We start from the raw sequence: 24962 nt of genomic DNA on the forward strand, positions 1-24962 counted from the left end.
TAAATTTTGTAGCATGATTGTTATCGTATTTTTTCAAATACTTACCTATATTTTATTTATCTTTTCAGATCATCATTTGAGGCTTCTTAGACAGGTATGTTCCTAAAATGATCTCACAAAACATTTTCAAATTATCTTTTGCATCCAAATGAGCGTGGCGCCACTGCAATCACGCGTCGTCGCCCTCTATGTTTCCACCTTTTCTGTTTTTGTAAATATGACAGTTTCATTCACAAAAATGGAATTTCGCAAAAATCACTGACCTCTACTAATACAAGTACGCTGGACCTGCGTCTTGCGATTGGCGATTGATTTTCGCCATTTTGGCGCTGATAGACATAGTGAGCATCATGTGAGCGCACTCAGAACTAAATGTTAGTGGCTACTATGAGTATAGACTATGACTATGAAACATCCAACATGTCAAGACGAAGACCGTTTAACACAAAATACAGTACGCTGCCATTTTGTATGGCACAATCTCTTCCAGCATACTTGTACACTTTCATTTCAGTTGAAAAAAAAGAACATACAAATGAAAAGTTACATAATGATTTCATCATAATAGGTATGAAACACACCGGCCATAATGATCGAGGCATTAAAATTTTATATTTTAGTTAGGTATAAAGAAGTGATCATCACAACAAACTCGCTTTTCTAAAGGTAGGTAGCTAGCTATGCCAAAACAAGCCATTGCGTCATCCTTGCACCAAATATTACTTATACAACAAAGCTGTGATAATATATGTATGTAGGTATAACTAGTCCAACAATAGGTATGAAACACAACGGCCATAATGATCGAGGCATTAAAATTTTATTATAAGAAAATTGATATTGATCAGTGCAAATTGCCGTCTGTCGGTTTCGCAATATAGTAATCACATACGATGGGTGTTTTGTAATTCAAATTACTTAGGTACATCTGGATGATGTTGCGACTTTGTATGGATTTGATTTTATTCACTTTTTAATACCTACTTTGATTGTAATGTTAATATTATGTGAGCCTCTCTGTGGAAAATCATATAATATGGAACGGGTATCCTTTAAAAACTCACAATCGTTCACGAATATCACTTATTATAGTAATATGTGATATCTAACACATTCAGATTAGGTCTAGGCATAATAATATTCTGAATGAATAAATTTGTTTTTATTTGTTGATCCATGTAAAGTATGAATTCGGGACGAGTTAACTAGTTGTAATATAAGTAGGTATGTATATAATATCGATAATAATATCAATAAAGAACGAATCATGAGACTAAAATCAAAGAACACAAAATTCACCTTTTGTATAGAGATGTTCTACCTACTATTTATAGCTCTACTAGCTTATGCTCGCGACTTCGTCCGCGTGGACTATACAAATTTCAAACCCCTGTTTCACCCCCTTAGGGGTTGAATTTTCAAAAATCCTTTCTTAGCGGATGCCTACGTCATAATAGCTATCTACATGCCAAATTTCAGCCCGATCCTTCCAGTAGTTTGAGCTGTGCGTTGATAGATCAGTCAGTCAGTCAGTCAGTCAGTCAGTCAGTCACCTTTTCCTTTTATATATATAGATTATACAAAAACTGATACAATTGAAGCGTTTCTATTTTACGAGGAATATTCTAGTAATCTGGTGCATAAATAATAATATTGTAGATTCGTAGAAAATCTTATTTCTGTATATCCATATCCATTTAGGGTAACTAAGGACCATACATAGAGATATAAACAATTACAAATGTATGCAAATCAGTTGTATCTACCTGGTTCCTACGCGTAAGCCAGTTGATCTGATATTCTTTGCGAGTACAAAACATTATTGTTTACTATAGGAAACAATATGAATGTTACGTTACTATTATGATAGGTACAATATTACGCAATGTAATGTTTCAGCTATTGGCCTATATTTGTAAATATTTTTCAATACAAATGCATAATGCAATATTATGATGACATAAGTTTTGCATCTATACAGTAACAGTCATGTTCATCATGATAAACCCATCGCCGCCGGCTCACTGCAGAGCACAAGTCTCCACTCAGAATGAGAAGAGGCTTGGTCATACTCTACCACGTTGGCCAAGTGCGGATTGTCAGACTTCACACACCTTTGGGAACATTATGGAGAACTCTCAGGCATGCAGGTTCCTCACGATGGTTTCCTTCGCCATTAAAGCAAGTGATATTTAATTAATTAAAAGTTAAAACGCACATACCTAACTCCGAAAAGTTAGAGGTGCGTGCCCGGGATCGAACCCCCGACCTCCGATAAGAAGGCGGACGTCCTAACCACTAGACTATCACAGCTTACAATTATTGTAATTTTAACTTTTAACTAGTAGTTTTTCAGGTTTCAAAGCCCTGAAATTCCGTATACATACAATAACTCAAACATGTTTATCACCGCTCTATTAAAACTTAATGTGTATCATCTGTACCAGACCCAACAAAAGGAGTGAAATTTCATACGACACCCGCGACATAGCAATTTGCTCTAACAATTACCTCGCCATTGTCTTTCCGTAGAAAGGGCGGAGTGTGAACGGAGAAAGTCGGCATTTTGCTCGACAGTCAGTAACTTAACTGACACTGACACTGTGCATACTTAATTATTAGGTAGGTATATAATATGATAATCTATATGTATATTTAACTTCAAATCAGAACCCTTATTATAAATGCGAAAGTGTGTTTGTTTGTTGGTTTGTCCTTCAATCACGTAGCAACGGTGCAACGGATTGACGTGATTTTTTTGCATGGGTATAGATAAAGACCTAGAGAGTGACATAGGCTACTTTTAATCCCGGAAAATCAAAGAGTTCCTACGGGATTTTAAAAAACCTAATTCCACGCGGACGAAGTCGTGGGCATCAGCTAGTCTATATATAAAAGAGAAAGTTGACTGAGTGACTGACTGATCTAGCAACGCGCAGCTCAAACTACTAGATATATCAGGCTGAAATTTGGCATGCATATAGCTATTATATGACGTAGACATCCGCCAAGGAAGGAATTTAAAAATTCACCACTAAGGGGAATATAGGAGTTTGAAATTTGTGTAGTCCATGCTGACGAAGTCGCGGGCATAAATCGAAATGACGTCATTTTGACGTCAGCCGAAATAAAAATATACCATCAGCTCGAAATTTCAGTCTAGTGCTGACGTCACTAAAATGGCGGCCACGCTTATTAGCAATTTGCGGGACTTATATTTTGGAATTTACTTCAAGAAACAACAAACTTCAAATTAAAATAATCATTCATTAGGTACTTAACTCGTTAAAACAATGTTGGTCGTATTGAAATTTTTTCTCAGAGTATTTTTGTTAAAAACCTTAAAGCTAAGCTAAATTACAACTTAAAGCTAACTTTTTGTCTTGTCTAAACTTTACCTTAAGTTAAATAAAATACTACGAATACTTATACTAGCGCTGTGCTCACTCAATTTGTGTCAAGGTGAATTTAGCTGTCAAAATGACAGTGCAAACGAGCAAAAAAGTAAAAAAATGCAACAGGCATTGAACTCCAGGGTGCGGTCAACATTAATAATAATTAAGATTTTTAGAAAGGAAATTCCAATGGAATTACGTACCTTTATTTCCTAGCAGATGTGACTACAAGGGTAACCTGAAAGTGGCAGTTTAATCATTTAAACTCAAACTGCCGTACTCAGAGTCGCTAATGGTTACTTAAGATTGAGTTAAAACGAGACAGATTTATGTGAGAGATATAGCTCTGTCTCGTTTTTACTAAACTTAAGTAACGATTAAGCGACTCTGAGTACGGCAGTATGCCCTAACCGACTTCTACACGACATCGTAATGGACGGTTAGGCACTACCCGTAGTATAAGATTTTACGTCTCACCAAACCAAACCAAATTCGAGAGTCGAAATACTTCCGCGTTACAGTAAACTGTATCTTAAACGACTTGTTTTAAAGCTCAAGTTTGTCTACACTTCTACAGCCAGCGCACCAAGCGGAAACATTGCGAAATTAAAATCAGCGGCATTGAATATTTGACTTCAATTCAAGGCTCTTTAGGTCCATTTTACTTTGATGTTATTGTGTTTCGACTCTCGAATTCTAGCAACGTTTGGTGAGACGTAAAATCTTATACTACGGGTACACATATCTGCCGGTAGAGTGGTAACTATAGCCACGGCTGAAGCCTTTCATCAGACGTCCCAAAACTATAGAGAAACGTCAAATTCAAATCACTGTGCTTGAAAAACAAAACAACCTCGCAAAGTTTTTAATCTGATTATTTTAACGGGGCCTAATATAATAATGCCATGCAGTGCCATCGTTATAAGTCAAACAATTATTATTAATTCTAAAACTATAACAAATTGAGATAATCACGACTAGATACACTTTCATTGACACGCTTAAAGGTTTACCTACTAAAAATAGAGTTTAAAATAATATATTATTAATAGTTTATTTAATAAAGATGTGAAGTAATTAGATATGAGAAAAAAAAAATATTCCAAAAAAATTGTTTTAGTTAATAGATATATGTACTTGTGTTTCTCTCAACTAGTGGAAACGTACACATAGCCATTGTAAAACATCAACTTCATTACATTTTCCTCATTAAATGTTTAATCTTGCCTAATACTCACAAGGCTTAGTTGGGACCCTGATATTTGGGGTACCTGCCCAGAACCAGCCGTCCTTCTTCGTTCTAGCATGTTTCCGGTATTTAACCAAGGTCTGCTAATGAGAATAATTATTATTATTCTAAACCTATTTGACAGGTAACAAGTTTTTAGAAAGAATACTTGCTATCTGTTATAATCATTATAAAAGATATCTACTTCCTTGTTTGAAATTAGATATAATACCTATTTCAAAAACATCGAAATGCTTCTACTAATTTGTTCCTGTGAATTTGTTCTAAGAACACGCAAATAGACGTCTCACGTCATGCCTCGCCCCTTTATAACATTAATCGGATAACATCATAGATTAACCAAATTGAACTTTATCAATTAACTGTAAAGATTAGATTGAGAAGCGTAATTTTTAACTTTTATTTTATAGCTTTACGCCTAGACGAAGTAACAGTTATTTTTATTAGTATTCTAGATAGTCTACATTCGATTGTAAACGTACATTACGTTGTTCGTGTTTGTAACAGTTTTAAAATTCGTATTTCGTACTGACACAAATCAAAAATTTTATAGACCGCTATTATTTCCGTAATAATTGGTCTTTTACTCTCTACCTACTTATTTCTAATTTTCTTTTTATGTTAAATTGTCAGCATGATTACCTCTTTTTAATTTATGATGTCACTTTGTTTTATTTAAGTATGTTTTAGTTACATTTTTTGCAGTTCATACCATATTAACGTTCTATACCTAAATTAACATGTGATTTTATTTGTACCAAATTTTTTATACCAAAATGATTTAAAGGCTAAAATCAAGCTATAAAAGCAATCCAGGTACCCTGTTGTTATACCGCTGTTTATATGAAGTGTTACGGATAAAATAATATACGAGTAGGTAAATACCTACAATACCTACTTTAAGGTTTGAGACGCGCGCCCGATGAAACTTCTGAACTGACCAACTTTAATCAATCTAACAGAACCGCCACCATTTCTAAAACTAAGTGCATATTTTAATAATAATTATTATAGTTACTTAATAGTGACGTAATATTTGACCGTTTTAATTAATTAATTATTATGAGATTTATACCTAACTCTATTTGTTTAGCAATAAGGTACAAAGTCATTCGTATCAAAGTAGAACTATGAACTATCCAAAGCGCGAACCGAATTGGTTCCGTATTTATTTGAAAAGTCAAGTACTATCGACAAAAAATGATTGTGAAATAAAAATAACTTTTGAGCAGTTTGAGCCGACGAACATACATAGATATCTCACGAAGTTTCTTCTTTTACATTATGTTATAAATATAGGTATGTATAATATTTTATAGATTACTAGATGTTGCCCGCGATTTCGTCTGCGTAAGTTTCAGTGTTCTGAAAATCCCGTGGAAACTCTTTGATTTTCAAATAGTACGCGACAGGTCGACAAGGCAATCTGGGTGGGGAGTGGGGACACCCCACACACCCGCACAGCCCCCGCCCTATCCTGGTGCGGAATAGCGCAGTTGACGTGCGGGTGTGCAGAGCGTCCGCGTCCCTCTGCCTCATACCCCGATTGCCATCTCGACTTTCGCGTACCATACTATGTCATAAAACTTGTAGTATTCTTTTCAATGACATCCTTTTCAATCAGCCTTGACATACGAATATTTAACCTAATACCTATTATACAATTTGGCCATTCTGACCGTCTGATTGTAGAAGACGCAAAATTAACGGAAAAAATGTCGAGGTCACGACCGCAACATTTGATTGTGATAAGATCTAGTTTTCGTCCACTTTTTATAGAAACGTTAATACTATATCCGTGGCGTGGCACTGATCTAATATCGTGGTCTATATCAAGCAAAACCATTTTACGTTTTATTGCTAGTATATAATATAATAAATTAGATGATGCGCGCGACTTCGTCCGCGTGGATTTAAGTTTTTTAAAATCCCGTAGGAACTTTTTGTTTTTCCGGAATCAAAAGCATATGTCCTTCCCCGGGATGCAAGCTATCTGTGTATCAAATTTCATGAATATCGGTTAAACGGATGAGCCGTGAAAAGCTAGCAGACAGACAGACAGAGAGACTTTTATAATATTAGTATGGATTAAAACAATAAAATATCATTGCGTTAACGGTGAAGGAAAACATCGTGAGTAAACCCGCATGTCTGAGAGTTCTCTATATTCTCAAAGGTGTGTGAAGTCCGCCAATCCGAATTAGGCCAGCGCGTGGCAGAGTCTCTAAGAGGAGACTCATGCTCAGTAGTGGGCCGGTAATGTGTTGATCATGATGATGATGATATTTATAATAAACATTATTGAAAAAAGAAGTGAATATTTTACATTAATTGCGAGATGTATGCACTATAACAAAAATAGAGATAGATACCTTATGAATTTATAGGATATATTTTATTGATAGATAGAATTATTTATGCTAACGCTACTCGCCCAGACGATAGCATATAAACTATAAAATAATAAGCAGATAAAGTGTAATAACTGAGCTTCTTACATAATGACTGTTTACGGTTGTGCTACTGCTGACCGTACCAACATAATGCATTGGTTACAGTTCCTACTACTAATAGTAGAGAACAGTATTAAAATTAATTGACCCAGACTTCTTTTGTATGTTTCTAGCTAGGTATACCGAGATAGGTGGTGATAGCCTAGTGGTATTAGATGTCGGCTTCTATTTTCGGGGGGTCAGGAGTTTGATTCCGGGCACGCACCTCTAACTTTTCGAAGTTGTGTGCGTTGTAAGAAATTAAATAACACTTGCCTAAGAGTTCTCCATAATGTTTTCAAAGCAAATCCGCAATTGGCTAGCGTGGTGGATTATGGCCAGTGGCGTGCACAGGAGTTCAAGCCAGGGTATGCATTTAGGTATGAACTTGTTTTACGGCAGGTTATAATGAAAAAGTAAGCATTGATTTCTTACAATGAGGGTAAGCAGTGCGTTTATGCTTCCATGAGCTGCACGCCACTGATTATGACCTACACCCTTCTCATTCTGAGAGGAAACCCGTTCTTAGTAAAGGACCGCCGATGGGTTAATAATGATGAGGTATGTACGATTCAAGAGAATTTTCGTATATCAATGGGTATAACCTAACTACATATTTCTGATCAAGTATTTTTTGGCAATCGTAATTCCATTTAAAATTGCACAGTCAATATAAAATATTTAAATGTAGAAGACGCCAAAATACGTAATGATACAAAATACCATTTCATTTTATCATACAGTTAGTTATAACGTTATAGGTTAATTATTATACCTAAAAAGCACACACTTGTAAAAAACGTTATGGATTCGAGGGCAATCGTGTCTAAACTAGAAGCCCTAGAAGAAGCCTGCCTAAGCTACTTTAACTAATAGACCATTTTTATCAAGTCTGAACGGTTTAGGGTTCCTTTATTCAAATGAAAAACCTGCGTAGCAATAACTTGAGTTACCGATACAAAGACGCCCAGTTTTCTATGTCGATTATTTTTATACAGTGCTTTTAAACTTGTACTTCGAATCAAATTTTTTTATTGTGCTACTAATGTTTAACGTAGCTGTTGTATTTTTGTTGGTTTTTAGGTTTCCATACCTCAAAAGGAAAAACGGAACCATTACAGGATCACTTTGTTGTTTCTCTGTCTGTATGTCTGTCTGTCTGTCTGTCTGTCGGTCTGTCAAGAAACCTACATGGTACTTCCCGTTGACCATCTAATGTAAATAAAGCAAAAAAAAATAATTTAGTTATCATACAAGTTCGATCGCGAATGTTCTCTTTTAAAATGCATGTATACGCAATCAACGCTTTTCGACTGGAAAATGCACGACTGCAACGCACTGCAACTGCCTACGAAAAGTAATCTAAAAGTATTTAATTACTTCAGAAGTTCTCAGCTTTAGCTTTTAAGTTAAAGTGAATTATTGTGAAGAAATCAGACATTAATTGTGGAATACCCTTTCGAGGTCAGTGTTTCTTGCCAATAATCATCCGGGTATCTTTAAAACAAGAATGAATAGGCACCTTCTAGGCAAACGCGTCCCATCTTAGGCCACATCATCACTTCCCATCAGGTGTGATCGTGGTCAAGCGTGCGCCTATACCTAATGAATAAAAAAATAAAAAAAATAGGTAGGTACCATTGATTTTAATTTCACATTGTTTCCGCTTGGAACACCGGCTGTAGATATACTTATGGACAGACTTGAGCAAAAACATAACAACTCCGTTAATGCTGAAGTATTTCTATGCTCGAATTCTATCAACGTTGGTAAGATGTAAAATCTCGTACTAAACCTACAGGGCTCAGGTGTAAGTAAAAGTAAAGTAAAATATGGTGTAACAAAATAAAAACCAATAAAAAAAGTTAACAAAAAGCTTGTACAGAACCCTCACTGAAACTGTCAAAGATTTTTGATTAAAAACTGCCTGCGTCAGTCTTTCGCTCCTTTTATGTGAGAGCCTCTCTAATTGAGTGGATTGGCATGAAACTTTCGTTGAAACTGAAGATTTTATCTAAAAATAGCTAATACTTTTTAATTGATTTTTCTTTTCTGAAAAGCTACATAATTAGATAATGGTATAGAATTATATTAATATAGACATTCAAAAATATTTATTAAATTATTAAGTACTAAAAAAAATTACAAGACATTTCACTGCGATTAACAGCCTCATCTGGTGACAGAAGGGCTGGCAAATTTTTTGCGCAACTGACCAGCCTGGCTGTCCAGCGTGGAAATGCAGCCAGTATTCTTAACACCATTCCACGCGGCCATGATTTGCATAGTAATTAGATAAGGCTAGCTTTAAGTTTTATTGTAATAATTTCATTTAAAAAAGTACTTAATTAATAAAATTAAAGATGCATTACATAAACTGGACAGAACAAAGTTGTAAAACTGTCATCCATTAAATCTGCAAGTAGGTATTAGAATAAAAAGTAGATCTAAATTACGTACTGGGAAAATGCTAGATCGTAGAACGCATATGGAGCTTTTATGTACCTATTAACTATTGTATGCCTATAAACAGATCGGTGATTGAATAAAAACTGCATTTATTTTAATAGCGATTCAAAAGCATAGCCTTTCAAACGAAACATTTTTACCACGCTTCCTTTTTTACCATGAACAAGATGAAAATTGCATATCATGATTGTTTTAAATAGTAAACGTTTTGCGTATTGATTGTTTATTTTTACGCGTGTAATAAATAATAATGAGAGTACTGAGCTTATCAATGTCGAAGAGTGAATGACAGAATCCCGTACTCGAGAAACAGGTATAGTAGGTACGAGATGCCAATCGGGATATGAGGCGGGGGGACGTCCAACACACCCGAACAGTCAAGCTATCCTGCACCGGGTTAGCGCAGGGGTTGTGCGGGTGTGCGGGGCGTCTATTATATCATACCTACTATTCGTATCATACCTATTATTCGTTTTACATATTTGATAGCACTTAATGCTTTTGATATACAGTTCAAAATTCAATTTAATATTTGATTGAGTTTAATGGAAAGAATTTCACGCAATTTTATGAGTTGTGGAATTTAAACTAAGGTGCATTTTAGCGTGCATGTTTTTACAAATATCGCGTGCTTAGTGAGGAGTGTATGATGAAAATAGTACAACAATGATATCCGTCAATAGAGTGTCGGACTGGCATATCGAAGGTTCCGTTCTTTTAGATATTCTTATATTTCGAGTCACTAAAATTAATTTTATTAAAGCCATTGGTAGGTACTACGTACTAATAGGTATCAAGTCATGCTATCTTGCCATAATATATTATAGAAATAAAATACTAACGCAAGGAACGTACATTTTTTTTGAAAATCAGTTAACGGCCGAATTTTCAATCGCCAAATATGAAAATCTGTTGAAACTTCAAATTAATTCGTCAATAAAAGTTTATTTGGTAAATGAAAAAAACAGCCCTAAACATATTATTATTATTATTATTATTATTATTATACTAGAGAATGCCCGCGACTTCGTCCGCGTGGATTTAGTTTTTAAAAATCCCATGGGAACTCTTTGTTTTTCCGGGATAAAAGTAGCCTATGTCCTTCCCCGGGATGCAAGATATCTCTGTACCAAATTTCGTCAAAATCGGTTGAACGGTTGAGTAGTGAAAAGCTAGCAGACAGACAGACAGACACACTTTCGCATTTATATATTAGTATGGATATGGATATGGATTACGAACAAAAAACAGGGCAGCGAGCAGAGATAGGAACTTTCGTTTTCAATGTTTGTTGATTTTATAAATTAATTAGCTGATGCCTGCGACTTCGTTCGCGTGGAATTAGGTTTTTAAAAATCCCGTGGGAACTCTTTGATATTTCGGGATAAATAGTAGCCTATGTCACTCTCCAGGTCTTTATCTGAACCCATGTAAAATCACGTCAATCCGTTGTACCGTTACGACGTGATTAAAGGACAAACAAACACACTTTCGCATTTATAATAAGAGTACTGAAATAAGGGTACTGATGATAAGAGTAGGAAATAATTACATCTATCAGAATGGAGATAGCGTATGAGTAAGCAAGAAAAGGCTAATGATCCGTATAGATCTGGGTTTAGAGACACTCATTGAGTAAGGCCTATGTCCCAATGGGCGTTCACAGGCAAAAATAATCATTATGAGCAATAAGATCCATTCGCAACTCTCGATACGGATCCCTAAAACCGATCAGACGCAAAACAAGTGGTGTATCCCGATGGGATAATAGATGGGATGGCGTTGTTTGTGTCGGTTATGACAGATCACGCAATTGTGTTTGGGTAGCTAAAATGTATTATTTATTTCACTAAACAGTTATCGATATATATCTACTTATTAGTTTCGCTGTCTCATATGAAATAAATAAATAAGTACAATTATTTACGACTAGATGATGCCCGCGACTTCGTCCGCGTGGATTTAGCTTTTTAAAAACCTGTGTGAACTCTTCAATTTTCCGGGATAAAAAGTTTTAAATTTTGTCAAAATCGGTTGAACGGTTGAGCCGTGAAAAGCTAGCAGACAGACAGACACACTTTCGCGTTTATAATATTAGTATGGATTAGTAGATGTATGTTGACAATATGTGAAATGATAGCATAATGGTAGATGAACCAAATGAGATTGAAAATTATGTCAAAGTTGAAATTTTTCGCGAAATCGTCCAAAACTAATTCACGAAAAAAATATCAGCATCAGCAGCAGCCTGTGAAAGTCCACTGTTGGACATAGGCCTTCCCTAATGAACGTCACCGCTCCTGGTCCTCAGCTCAGTCTTACTCATTCATCCAGCCACTACCCGCCAGCCTCATACCATGATTTTAACCTCAACGTTGATAGGTAAAATGATTAATAGATTGTGGATAGAGGAAAAATACCAAATGGTCAAATTTTTTAAGACAAAGGCGACACTTTTCGCTTAAAAAACATCCGCAACGGTCTATCCATGAATTATAGATTATATAACTAAAGCTCATTAGTTAAATTAAAAGTTGAGGTCAAAACTGTGTATAATATCATTTAATTAATTATCCGAATAACGAATTTTATTTTATTACAGCCATTAAAATAAATCCGACTTGATACGATTAAAGCAATCGCACTGAAAGCGGACTTATATGTTTTCGTTGTTGACACTAAGACGACTTTGTTGCGTTACACAACAGGTTTATCCAGGGCTGCCACATAATATTATGTAAAACGGCACATAAACTTTTGCAAGTGCTTTTGAATTGTCAAAACAATTTACGGCTGGTTCGGAATGCCGTTCCTACCGATAAGAACTAAGCAAGAAACTCGAAGGTCTCATAACTCATAGGTCTAATATCGTTCATATTAGAACAATTTTTCAAGCATTTTGCCTCGCTCTAAACCTTTACCTTTACATCTTACCCTTATCGTCAATGAGGATGAAAAATAATGTTTATAATGTCTTAGAATAAAATAAATTAATAGTAGGATAGCTACTCACATTAAACTAATCCTGGTTAGATTACCTACCTACTGTAAACTATAAAATTGGACTCTGCGCTATCCCGTAATGATTTTGGAAAGTATAGGAAAAACCGGATTAGTATCAGCCCTAGATTAAGCCATGCTCTGAAATATGATGCCTATAAGCGCTAGAAATACACATTATGTTCTCTATTTATTTAAATACCGTAACTGTAAAAAATACCTACTTTAACTGGTGTTTAACAGTATGTGACTATATAAAATGAGAACACAAATTGGTAAGGCATTTTGGGCTTGTTTTTGGGGGAGGGAGGGAAGTATATCAACTTGGTTGATATCTGACGATTGAAAAATCGGAGCAATGTATGTCATGTACAAATCGGATGTATAAGACTGGTCCTACAATGTCATTTTAGAGCTCCTTCAAGCAAAATGAGCCGTGACCAATTTAAAAAATACATTGCGTGTTTTATGCAACCCACGAGATAAAGTTCTGATATTAAATTGAGTAATGGTGAAGAATTCACCATAATGTTTTCAAAGGTAAAGTCCTTTTCATGAAAGAAGTCCACCAGACGCAGCGCTGTACTCGCGTGACATAATGGCATTGTAAACAATCTGTAATTGTAAAAGGCACTAAGCTAGTTAAAATCTCACAAAAATCTACCACAACAAACGAACTTGATAACATCGACGAACGACAACATGGTCGACAATCACCGCCATCATAGTCCGCCGACATCATAGTTCCAAAAATCACCGCGGGACTTCTTTCATGAAAAGGACTATTATACTGAGAAGCCTGTTAATCTGCACTTAGTAAGCATGGTGGCCTATGACCTAACTCTTTTCATTCTGAGATGAGACCTGTTCTCAGTAGCAAGCTGGAGATGGGTTGAAGATTGAAGATGATGAATAACTTTAATACGTATCGTACTAAAATATTATTTTATAGGCATTTTAGAGCTCCGGCAAATGAAATAAGCTCACGCCATCACACAAGATATATGACATAGTGTTTTATGGTTTCTTGTTAGAATTATACCACACAGTCTTCCTTGAACCGTGAACATTTGAAACATTTAGGTAGGTACCTATAAATATTGATTATAAAACGTAGGTAAATAAAATGTATCACGTGGGTACAGACGTACAGATTTATATACCTGTTAAAATAATAATTGTAAACTGTTAAAATGTCAAATTAATTCCTCACTTAAAAGTTATTTGGAAATTTTATCCTTTTACAATTTTATGTTATCTACATTTTGTTATAATGTAGATAACGGGTAGGTACCTACATACCATGATTAATTTGATAACTTAAGTAGATATAAGCTGAAGAAGTCTATCATGGGCTAGCTGAGAATTTAAGTCGCAAAAGGCTCGAGACACGGTAATAGTGCTCGAGATGTGGGTTTTCGTTTTTTTGCGCGCGTCACAAGATAAAATCTCTCATTAATATGATAATTATTCGGTTTGGACGCTTTCGATTCTTGGTAAAAGACAAAGGGTACCGTACTTACTCGTAAGTAAAGGTAGGTACCTACTTAAATTATATATCAGTAGAATGACAAAGGAAAAATGAGGTTAAATTATGCAGCTCCGTAGTATAGGAATGGCCGGAAATACACTTTCCAGAACTGAATTTAATACTGAATATGTACTAAACTTACTTATAATAAACTAGCTTTTCCCCGCGACTTCGCGTAATTTATAGCCTATAGCATCTGCAACTCGGATATACTACTAATGTACTAAGCTATCAGGCTATTAGTGTAAGAATTTTCAAAATCAGATCATATTTATTTCCCCCACGTCCAAATCCAAAAAATCACGTGGATCCGTTGCTCCGTTGCGATGTAATTGAATGACAAACCAACAAGCAAACACACTTTCGTTATAATATGAGTTGCTCAATCATATTATTACACTCGATATCGGTATTAAAGTCCCGCAAATTGCTATTGCGCTGGAACCATGTCTCATTAACATCGAAATGACGTCACTTTGACGTCAGCCGAAATAAAATATACCATCAGCTCGAAACTTCAGTCTAGTGCGGACGTCACTAAAATGGCGGCCATGCGCTTTAGCAATTTGCGGGACTTTGATGCCAACATCATTTCTTTTATCTTATTTTCAATTCTGTGGTATCCAAACTACATAATTGACACACAAGTGTTGTCTGACGATTTATTTAAAAAAACGTTCAAAAAAATTAATTACTACCTACTAAAATAAAAAAGGCAACTGAAATCTGTGGATACTTCGGATACCCGCACAAGTCAGAAGCAATTGCTAGTTCAAAATATTTTATTTTTTAATTGCATTCGTGCGCAGCGCATCGCCTATTAGATAGACAGACGAACTGAGGGCTGCGCTGGAAGTTTCCTTACATAAGTGCCCGAGGAAGGCGGCTGTCAGGGAGAAGTGGAAACGGACAGTCAAGCGTGCCACAACACTCTGAAGTGATGACCACCTCTGACAAGAGCAAAACAACTACGTAGTATAAATTCACTTGCTGATGCCCGTGACTTCGTCCGCGTGGAATTAGGTTTTTCAAAAATCCCGTGGGAACTCTTTGATTTTCCGGGATAAAAAGTAGCCTATGTCACTCTCCAGGTCTTTATCTATACCTATGCAAAAAATCACGTCAACAACGCGACGCAACGTGATTGAAGGGCAAACCAACAAACAAACACTCTTTCGCATTTATAATAAGGGTACTGAGGTACTGATTCGAAATCTTTTATTTTGAAAAAGCACCAAGGGAATGGTATTTAAAAACCAGTACATAGTAGTAACCAGGACCAGTTTGCCCTTGACGATATCAGGATGCTAGGTGTTGGGACAGTCGCTATTTCACAGAAGTTGACAGTTGCATAGGTGAATGAACAAAATCTTAATCACGGCTCTAGTTACATACCTACTACTTTTTTGATTCAATGATAATATGAATTAAGATGAAACCCGCGACTTTGTCCGCGTGGGTTTAGGTATTTCAAAAAACCCGTTGGAACTCTTTGATTTTCCGGTACAAAAAGTAGTCTCTATTTGTCCCTGGGATGCATATCTCTGTACCGAATTTCGCCAAATCGGTTAAACAGATGGGCCGTGAAAAGCTTACAGACAGAGAGACAGACAGACATATAAATTATATAATACTCAATATCGCTATGTTTTATTATTATACTTATATGACCTGTAAATTTATTTCTATATCATTCAAACACTATCTTTGAACATCCTAGCAACGCCTAACTATAAAAACTGCTCTATAGAAAAAGAATAGCTTCTAATACAGTAAGTTTTATTTTTGTACTAGCTTATGCTCGCGACTTCGTCCGTGTGGACTACATAAATTTCAACCCCCTCTTTTACTCCCTTAGGGGTTGAATTTTCAAAAATCCCTTCTAAGCGGATGCCTGCGTCATAATGGTTATCTGCAAGCCAAATTTCAGCCCAATCCGACCAGTAATTTCAGCTGTGCGTCGATAGATCAGTCACCTTTTCCTTTTATATATTTAGACTAGCTTATGCTCGCGACTTCGCCCGCGTGGACTACACAAATTTCAAACCCCTATTTCACCCCTTTAGGAGTTGAATTTTCAAAAATCCTTTCTTAGCGGATGCCTACGTCATAATAGCTATCTGCATGCAAAATTTCAGCCAGATCGGTCCAGTAGTTTGAACTGTGCATTGATAGATCAGTCAATCAGTCAGTCAGTCAATCAGTCAATCAGCTTTTCCTTTCATAATATTATATAGATTTTTATGTTGGGAAATCAATAAGTTGTCAGGGGGTTTTAAAAACATCAATCCACTTGAACAAAGATTCGAGCAACAGCTAATAAGTATAGTACGCTATACAGGTCGAGACTCGAGATGGAAATCGGGGTGGGGACGCCCCGCACATCCGCAAAAACTCCGCGTTAACCCGATGTGGGCGATCGTGGGTGACGTAAGGGCGTACGGGCGAACGGGGCGTCCTTCGCCTCATACCCCGATTGCCATATCAACCTGTCGTGACATCGTTTATTTTGTAGGTACGTGTCTGAATATTTGGTAGATACTAAATCGATGTCTGAATATATTTGATAGTTTCTAGGCGACTAGACTCTGCCACACGCAAATCGCAAAGTCTAGCGCCAAAATACCTAATTTTAGGACACATAGATATCTGACTGATATAAATAGCAGCGTAAAACTGACTGGGTTTCACATCCCCATTTAGAAAGGATTTTCAGAAATTCTACTAAGCTAGTCGGGACGGGTCGGCTATAGTCAGTTAATTAGGTCCTCCTAACCGAATTTCTATTCTTCTAAGCTGTGATAGCCGGTTAAGACGTCCGCCTCCTAATCGGAGGTCGGGGGTTCGATCCCGAACACGCACCTTATTTTCCCCTTTTTTTCGGAGTTATGTGCGTTTTAATTAATTAAATATCACTTGCTTTTACGGTGAAGGAAAACATCGTGAGGAAACCTGCATGCCTGAGAGTTCTCCATAATGTTTTAAAAGATGTGTGGAGTCTACCAATCTGCACATGGCCAGCGTGGTAGACTATGGCCCCTTTTCACTCTGAGGGGAGACCCGTGCTCTGTAGCGAGCCGGCGATGGGTTGATCATGATGATGATGAACCGAATTCCGGCCACGGCGGCTACTTTATAGGGAGTCAACTATGCGTATGCAGAAGATATTGTAGTACACAATTAGTGTGTGATATACGTACACAGATTCATTTTCTATTCCCTCACTCTCATATTCCGATTAGGCAGCAATCCGACACATCCGGAGAGAGATCTGCAGATGCAGGACCAATGGTTTTCAGTGCTCTCCGAATAACAACGCCAACTTTGCAACTCTAAGCTGCTATACTGGCTTAATAATATTTTTCACCCGACCCGGAATTCGAACCTGAAGCCTCATAATCTGCGAAATTTGAAAATTGTATAAAGCCGTACGCACTTGCGAAAAAGAAAGGCGCGAACTGCTTCATAAAATAATTTTCATGTCGCGCAGTGAAATTTCGCAGTGCGGGCTTACCCTTAGTCAGCTAATGAATGTCCACTGCTAGACCTGGTAATGGAACAACTATTGTCCGCTATTTTGGCTATTGCATATAAGAATGCCGATAAACTGGATCAAAGATCATGCTTTATTAGGATTAAGAGAACTGAGAACAGCTTCTAACAAGTTTTGTGTATTAGGCAAATATTTGAAAATTGGGCCTGCGCTCATTGATGCTGAGATTATTCACAGTCCACTATTACCACAATATAAGTAACATAAAATCATATTTTTTTTCTGTGAATATAAGCCGTGTTAAAGCATAATATTCCCCTTTCCTCGCCATATAAAGTTAAAGCTTAAGCTACAAGTGGGTACAAAAAAGAGCAACGGGTTGGGTCTCGATTTTGATCTTGTCGATTTCAGTTCGATCCCCGACTGTTGAGCTAGTATTTTTCTGCAACCATTCCGATTCCGAGTTTTGTGTTCGCTTCTGCTTCATATGCCTTACAATTTCTTCCAAATTATTTAAACTTCCTCACGATGTTTTCCTCGACTAAAAAGTGTATGTTGAATTATTAGTTGCGTAAAGGCTGCTTCAGATTAACGCACCTTGATAGTCTATCACAGTAAAAAAGTATTGTACTCAAGATTGTAATCATTAAATTACACTAAATAAAATGATAAACTTATAAAATTATTATACTTAGTCACTCATTTTTTTTGGTATCTAGTAATAAATCTTTGGCACATTTATATTCTTGAGTGTAATAATTTGATTTTTATCAGATTTTCAACAAAGGTCCTCGTATTACGAGTATGCAGCTCATTATTATAATAATTATTACGTTATTTGCCTGTACCCATTATAGAGCACGATCGGCTTTGTAGTAATAGTGAGTTGAGAGAACGATCAAACTGGTTTTTTTTTTGATCAATTGCTTTATTTATTATCAACAATAACACTGAAAATATAATTTTGTAATAGTTTGTCGGTGACAAAATACGACAGTAGTATAAAAAAATATTAAAAAAATAATTTATCCTATATTATTACGAGTATGTAAGTATATGACATTCAACTAAAATTATTCTTTATTAAAACACCTAATTAAAATTATTTCAAGATTTAATTTTAATATCCGTGTACAATAAATGATACAGATACATATATTTGCAATAAATTTATATTAGCAAAATGGATATACATATAAAAATTACATAAAAAAGTCAAGGTAAGTCATGTCACGGCAAACAGCTGCGAATCCGATGAGTCTAAAAATTGGTACGAATATTGGGAACACCAATATGGATCGGATTATAATATAATTTATATCCCGTAGTGTGAAATAAGCTTTAGAAATTCTTCGACAACTTGCGCAAGTCATAACTTAGGTTGGGGTTTATGAAGAAATTTTAAATGTTTATCACGATTCTTACAAAAATCATCAAAATCGGCTTAATAATTTTAACAAGTGACTTGCTATAAGCCTCTTACGCGTTTGTCGCAACAGGTCTGCTATTTATATCCAACATTAAGTACAGCACATTAGGAGCGCTGATAGCCAAGTGATTAAAACGTCAGCCTCTTATTAAAGAGGTCGGAGGTTCGATCGCGGGCACTACCTCTAACTTTTCGGAGTTACATGTGTTTTAAGAAATTAAGTATCACTTGCTTCCACGGAGAAGGAAAACATCGTAACGGAACCTGCAAGCCTAGAGTTCTCCATAATGTTCTCATTTCTCAAAGATGCGTGAAGCAATCCGCATTTGGCTAACGTGGTGTACTTTGGCCAAACCCTTCTCATTCTGAAAGCCGTATTCTGAGTTCTGACTCCCGTGCTTAGTAGTAAGCCGGCGATAGATTGATAACGATGATGATTACAAAACCAATATTAATTTTCGTACAATTTTTTTCAATAAATGAACAGTATTTCTGATGAATTATTATTTAGTATTTTCCTTTAAAAAATGTTACTTATAATAAGTTATTTATAGATAAAATACATATCCATTTGCCGGTTGGACTATGAGAATATTGATATACGATAGTAATTAATAACGTATTTGATTTATTTGCGCAATCAGTGTCTATGTGAACAAGAATTCCTAAGTCAAAATTGAACAATATAGATTAGATCTTGTATTAGTAAAGGGTTGTTGACCATTGGCGGTTAGATGCTATCGCTGACGGATCAATTGACCCGTTTATATTGTCTCGTGCCGACTGAGTCACTCAGATCTTACTAAAAATATTTTAGTATGACTCATGTCAACCTTCGAATTACAAGACGCCGCGCGCGCCGTGAGGAACTATAACTCTTACCTACCATAAAATAAATGATAGTTCCCCAAAATATAAGCAATTAAAAATGCTTTTATAGTTACTTACACAAACTTTTCGCAATCCGCATCTTTTGCTGACACTTAGGTATACCTAACATGAGTGCAAATAACATCAATGCAAAAACGCAAAGAATTCTTCTCGATAAATCATCCACGAAAAGCCTTGATTAAATTATTGTAATGTCATTGTTGTACTTACATAAAAATGTGCTAATTTCAAGAGTAGATTGTTTAATATTATATATCGTTCATTGTAAGTATTGTAGCCTTATATTACTAACGACTAGGTGTAAAATTATTTTAGTCGTCTAATTTTCTTCTTCGTGTCATTTACAGACTTTGTGAAAAAGATGTGATTGAAACCGTTTCGGTCCGTTATGACCACTTCCCAATATGACCACTTCCCGATATGAAACCTTGGTTATCTTGGATATTAACAGTCAAAAATCTAACGTTAACGCCCTCCATCTCTTTTTATTATATAAGACGTCTTATAATGACTGTCCGTGTCCATTACCTCAAGATTGCAAGACAAGACGTAACCGTCTAATTGCGATATAGAATTAAAGACACAAAAGGCATCAATTAATAATTTAATCTATTCAATTAGGTAGGTACATCACTGCAAGAATAGTTGACCATGTTGACCCAAAGTGTTACGACATTATATTATATTATAGAAGATAAGTATAGTCAATGTTTAGGGTTGCGTAGTGAAACAAGGAACCCTCATAGTTTCGTCCAGTCCATCTGTCTGAATGTCACAGTCATTTTAAAAATATCAGCTGTAAGGTAGATTATTTAGTACCTACATTTATAGAAACCAATTACCGCTACACAGAGAAAGAGGTAGTTTGAGTTTTTATCAAAAAAGGCATTGACGTGACATGGCTTTCTGTCATTCTGCCGTAGGGCGATTGTCTAAAACCTGCATCAATCATTATTACAATCTCAATTGTTTTGATTGGCTGAATTTGTGCGATTCTTGTTGCAACAATGCATTGTGGCCAATAGTGAGCGAGCATTAACCAATCAGAGATGATTGCGATCGTGACATTGTAGCTGTCAAACAACCGCGGTAGGGCCACCGATGTGCGTTGTACTTTAGACGCCAACGAGCTTAAGTTCTTGGCGAATCAGATGTTTGGCGTCATCGTCACTTCGACTGTGCCGCAATGTGCTTTGAGCCTTAGGTAAAAAATATTGGAATAAAACAGGAAAGCGTTAGTCAGAAAAAAAATCTGGTGTAACCCCTTCGATTGTTTAATAGGTATTTTAATTTTTTTATCAAGCTTCTTAATTAGTTTTTGAAAAAAAATAACAGCCTAAGTTAAATTAACTATAGCATAGCTACGAAACCCGTAAGGTATTATGCGTGTTCTGACACGCATTTGAGCAATTTTTTATAATGATTAAAGACCTATCTTGTTATACAAATACATGTTTAGATATTAATTAGACTCCATTTGTAAGAAGATAATTAAATAAAAGTGGTTTCGCTGCAGAATAGGTCAAGTTCGGTCACAATAAGATATATCAGCTTTTGAATGACAGAAATTACATTGCCTTAGCCTTACCATCACTCACTATATTAATACGAGTGTTTGATAATATATACTTAGGTACGTTTTTTTAAATATTGTAGTAGTACATGTAGGAGAAACCGGCTTTACTCACATATTTAGTCGACGGACGTTAGCCCGACTAGTTTCGAACCCATCCATGGAAATCACTCACGATAGTTTAAACGCTAAATTGTGGTTATACCTACTACAAATATGTATATAAGTATGTATTTAATTATACTTTAATAAATACGAAAGTGTGTCAGTTTGTCTGTCTGCTAGCCTTTCACTGACGATATTTTTTACCGATTTTGTCAAAATTTGACACAGATCGCTTGCAGCTCAATAAAGGACATAGACTACTTTTTATATCAATTTTCAAAACTCCCGGAAAACTTTCCAGGAATCCCCCTTTTAGAGCATATCACATGAGTAGATATTATACTGAATTACTATAGGTAGGTACTACCTACTATTAGGACTGTGACCAAATAGTCATTGAGCCATAGATATATATTTTTTTAAACAAACCAACTATTTTATTAGCCTTTCAATTATGAAGTAACGCATTATTAATAGTAAATTGTTTAAAGTATTCGAATCTGTGCTCCTTAATTCATCACACCCATTTATCGCTTATCTATTGAGGCTGCAAGTTCACTCTCGGAAGTTTCCGCTCCATATCATTGTCCACACGTTCTCGAAACCTCAATTGAGCGGCCCACGCGATCTTAGCTCATTAAACAGTAGAATAATACCATTAAACTAATTACAAACTCATACCATAATAGGATTAGAGCTTAGAGGTACTCTACTATCCTACACCAAACAAATATTGATTTTTTACCTTAAAATCTAAATTTTATTTTATATTTGACCTCTGTAATAATATGGGTACAATTTGCCTGAAATAAATAACATTATTATTATTATGTACTCGTACATACAATGAATTAATAAGCATTAGGTATATGACCATAATCTTGTTCAAATTAGGAGAAGGAGGAGAGACTAAAGAGCTACGAATAGCGCGCTGCAAACAAACGTATTTCAGTTCGGTTCTCATCACTACCCATATTATTATAAATGGGAAAGTGTGTTTGTTTTATGGTTTATTGGTTTATCTTTGTTGTTCCGTTGTCGCAACGGAGCAACGGATTGACGTGATTTTTTGCATGGGTATAGTTTAACACCTGAAGAGTGACATAGGATATTTTTTAATCCGGAAAATTAAAGTGCTCCCATGGGATTTTTAAAACCTAAATCAGCATCAGCTAGTTTGAATATAACATAAATTAAGCAAACTCAATGTTTACCAGAAATTAATATCTGTGACGTAATGCGTAGTTAAAGTTATACCAACATACGGGCTTAAACATTTACATTCAAAAATCGTTCAAGTCACACAACCCGCGGAAACCTAACCAACGCGACTCCGAGAAGTTGATGGAAACACTATTTTAGACTTTAGAGATAAAATGCTACAAGGGTCTTCAGGCAATTTTCAGTTGTTTTAATTACATAACATAAAATTAATGATTTTTTCTTTCTCCAAATTGAATCTGGTCTAATTTTTTTATGTTTATATTTTGTATAGCATATTGTGACGTAGTAGGTATGTTAATATCTTCCAAAAGAAAGTAACAGAAGCACACATACTCGTAGGTACACACGCATAACTTACGATCGCGATGTTAAAAACAAAGCGGGTCAAGATCTTTTCATTAACTTTCATCTTAAAATCAACTGGTCACATCCTTACTATCCTACACACTAAAATTGTCCCTATCTCTAACATATTAAAGACCTTTATTGCTTAAAATTATTTGTAGATGTCTATACGTAGATCTAATAAAAATCCTTAGTAAATGCGTTCAGATGAAATTGACTCTTAATCCACAAATTTCTAGAAAGTATTTTCGTTTGTACAGTTTTCATTTTAATGCGAGGCTGTTGAAGGCTGTATACGGAAGTCGAGAGTGAAATTGTGCAATATATTAACGCTTTCTAACGCCCCCGCGTGTGACGAGTTTACTGTGAAGGGGAAATAGGACGCCATTGTCTTTGCCCACGGGTTGCGTTCGATTGTTTGTTTCTTTCAAAACCGGCTGCGTTTCGCTCAAGTACAATTTAAATCTACTATCTTCTACTTTACCTATCTACTCGTCCATAGTACTAATTCTGTGTGTCTGTATCCACTGTCAATGCAAGTTAACTTTAAAGACTTCTTAACTTTGCTGCAAATCTAGCTGATAATAATTATTATCTAATAATAATAATCATCAATTCTTGGCTATAATTATTATAGCCAAGTATATCGCTTTGTTGATCATGACCAAAAAGTTTATAAGCTTCTTTAAGTAGGTACATATATGCTAGAAATGCAAATGCCTCAGAAATCCTAACAAAGGAAGCTCTAAGTACCTCCTAAGAAGCCCGTAAGTTGTTAAGCCTTTTTGTATCTTATTATTTCTTACCTTACATAAATAAGCTTATCCAAACCTTTTATACAACTCACGTTTTCTTAGAAACGTGATTTCTATGACGTGTCAAATAGGAATCTCGAACAAGCACATAATATAAATTATACAAAAATACACACTGATTAAACCAACATGTATTTGCAGCTTCGAAAATGTAAATCCAACTTTATTTCACACGAAATAAGATTGACTAACATATTTTGTTACTGAAAACGTAATTCGTGTCAATGGGGTCACACACGCACAATGTCACGTTAGGGTAATAATACAATCATACTATTTTATTGCGATTCTTAACTGTATCACGAGGGTACAAGGCACATTTTTGCGAATATTTTGTCACTGATTGAGCATCAGAATCGTAAAGTGGCTACTTTGTAGATACTTTTGCTTTTCGGATAAGGAAAGTGAAATATTCAACGCCATATTTAACATGTCAAATGTAGGGTCATATTATTTTAAGCAGTTCATATTTTATTATTAGCTTTTTATTGCAGATATTTAAATATTAATTAATTTTACTCTGTGGGTGCAGCATCACTCGCGTTGAACTCTAATGAATACCTCAAAAAGTATGTACTTTAAAAAAATGTTTCGAATGCACAAAAAGAGTAGATACATAGTTTGAATCCAACATTACAGTTTGGCGATTACAATTATTGATACCAGCTATTGGTGCTATAGATGAGAGGGTTATGAGAATTTGCAATGTAGAGCGTGAGATGAGATTTAATTATGAATATTTCACATATTTTATAAGTGTCCTAGAAACCTCTGCAGTAATCGATAAGTAAAATATTTCCAATTAAACTAAAAAGCAGAAAGCTGATGGGAACTTTAATGATAAAAGCTGAAGCTTTGCCTGGAACCCTAAAATTTTAAGCTTTTATTAATGAGAGCTAGATCAATGTATCGTATAGTATTGGATACAAAATAGTTGCGACAGTGTATTCC

General features: G+C 35.5%; 2 protein-coding genes across 2 annotated transcripts in view; one reads left to right on the plus strand and one right to left on the minus strand.

Moving 5' to 3' along the window:
* sano (serrano) overlaps positions 1-24962 on the plus strand; it is a 100800-nt gene that overhangs the window by 26033 nt on the left and 49805 nt on the right. The window contains 1 exon segment of the mRNA XM_069499652.1: positions 69-94. The gene's annotated coding sequence lies outside the window, so the exon portion shown is untranslated.
* Positions 1-24962, minus strand: part of LOC117983752 (transmembrane protease serine 9-like) — a 267133-nt gene that overhangs the window by 3568 nt on the left and 238603 nt on the right. The gene's annotated exons all lie outside the window — the stretch shown is intronic.

This window comes from Maniola hyperantus, chromosome 7, assembly GCF_902806685.2.
Source record: "Maniola hyperantus chromosome 7, iAphHyp1.2, whole genome shotgun sequence".
In the NCBI taxonomy this organism is placed as follows: Eukaryota; Metazoa; Arthropoda; class Insecta; order Lepidoptera; family Nymphalidae; genus Maniola; species Maniola hyperantus.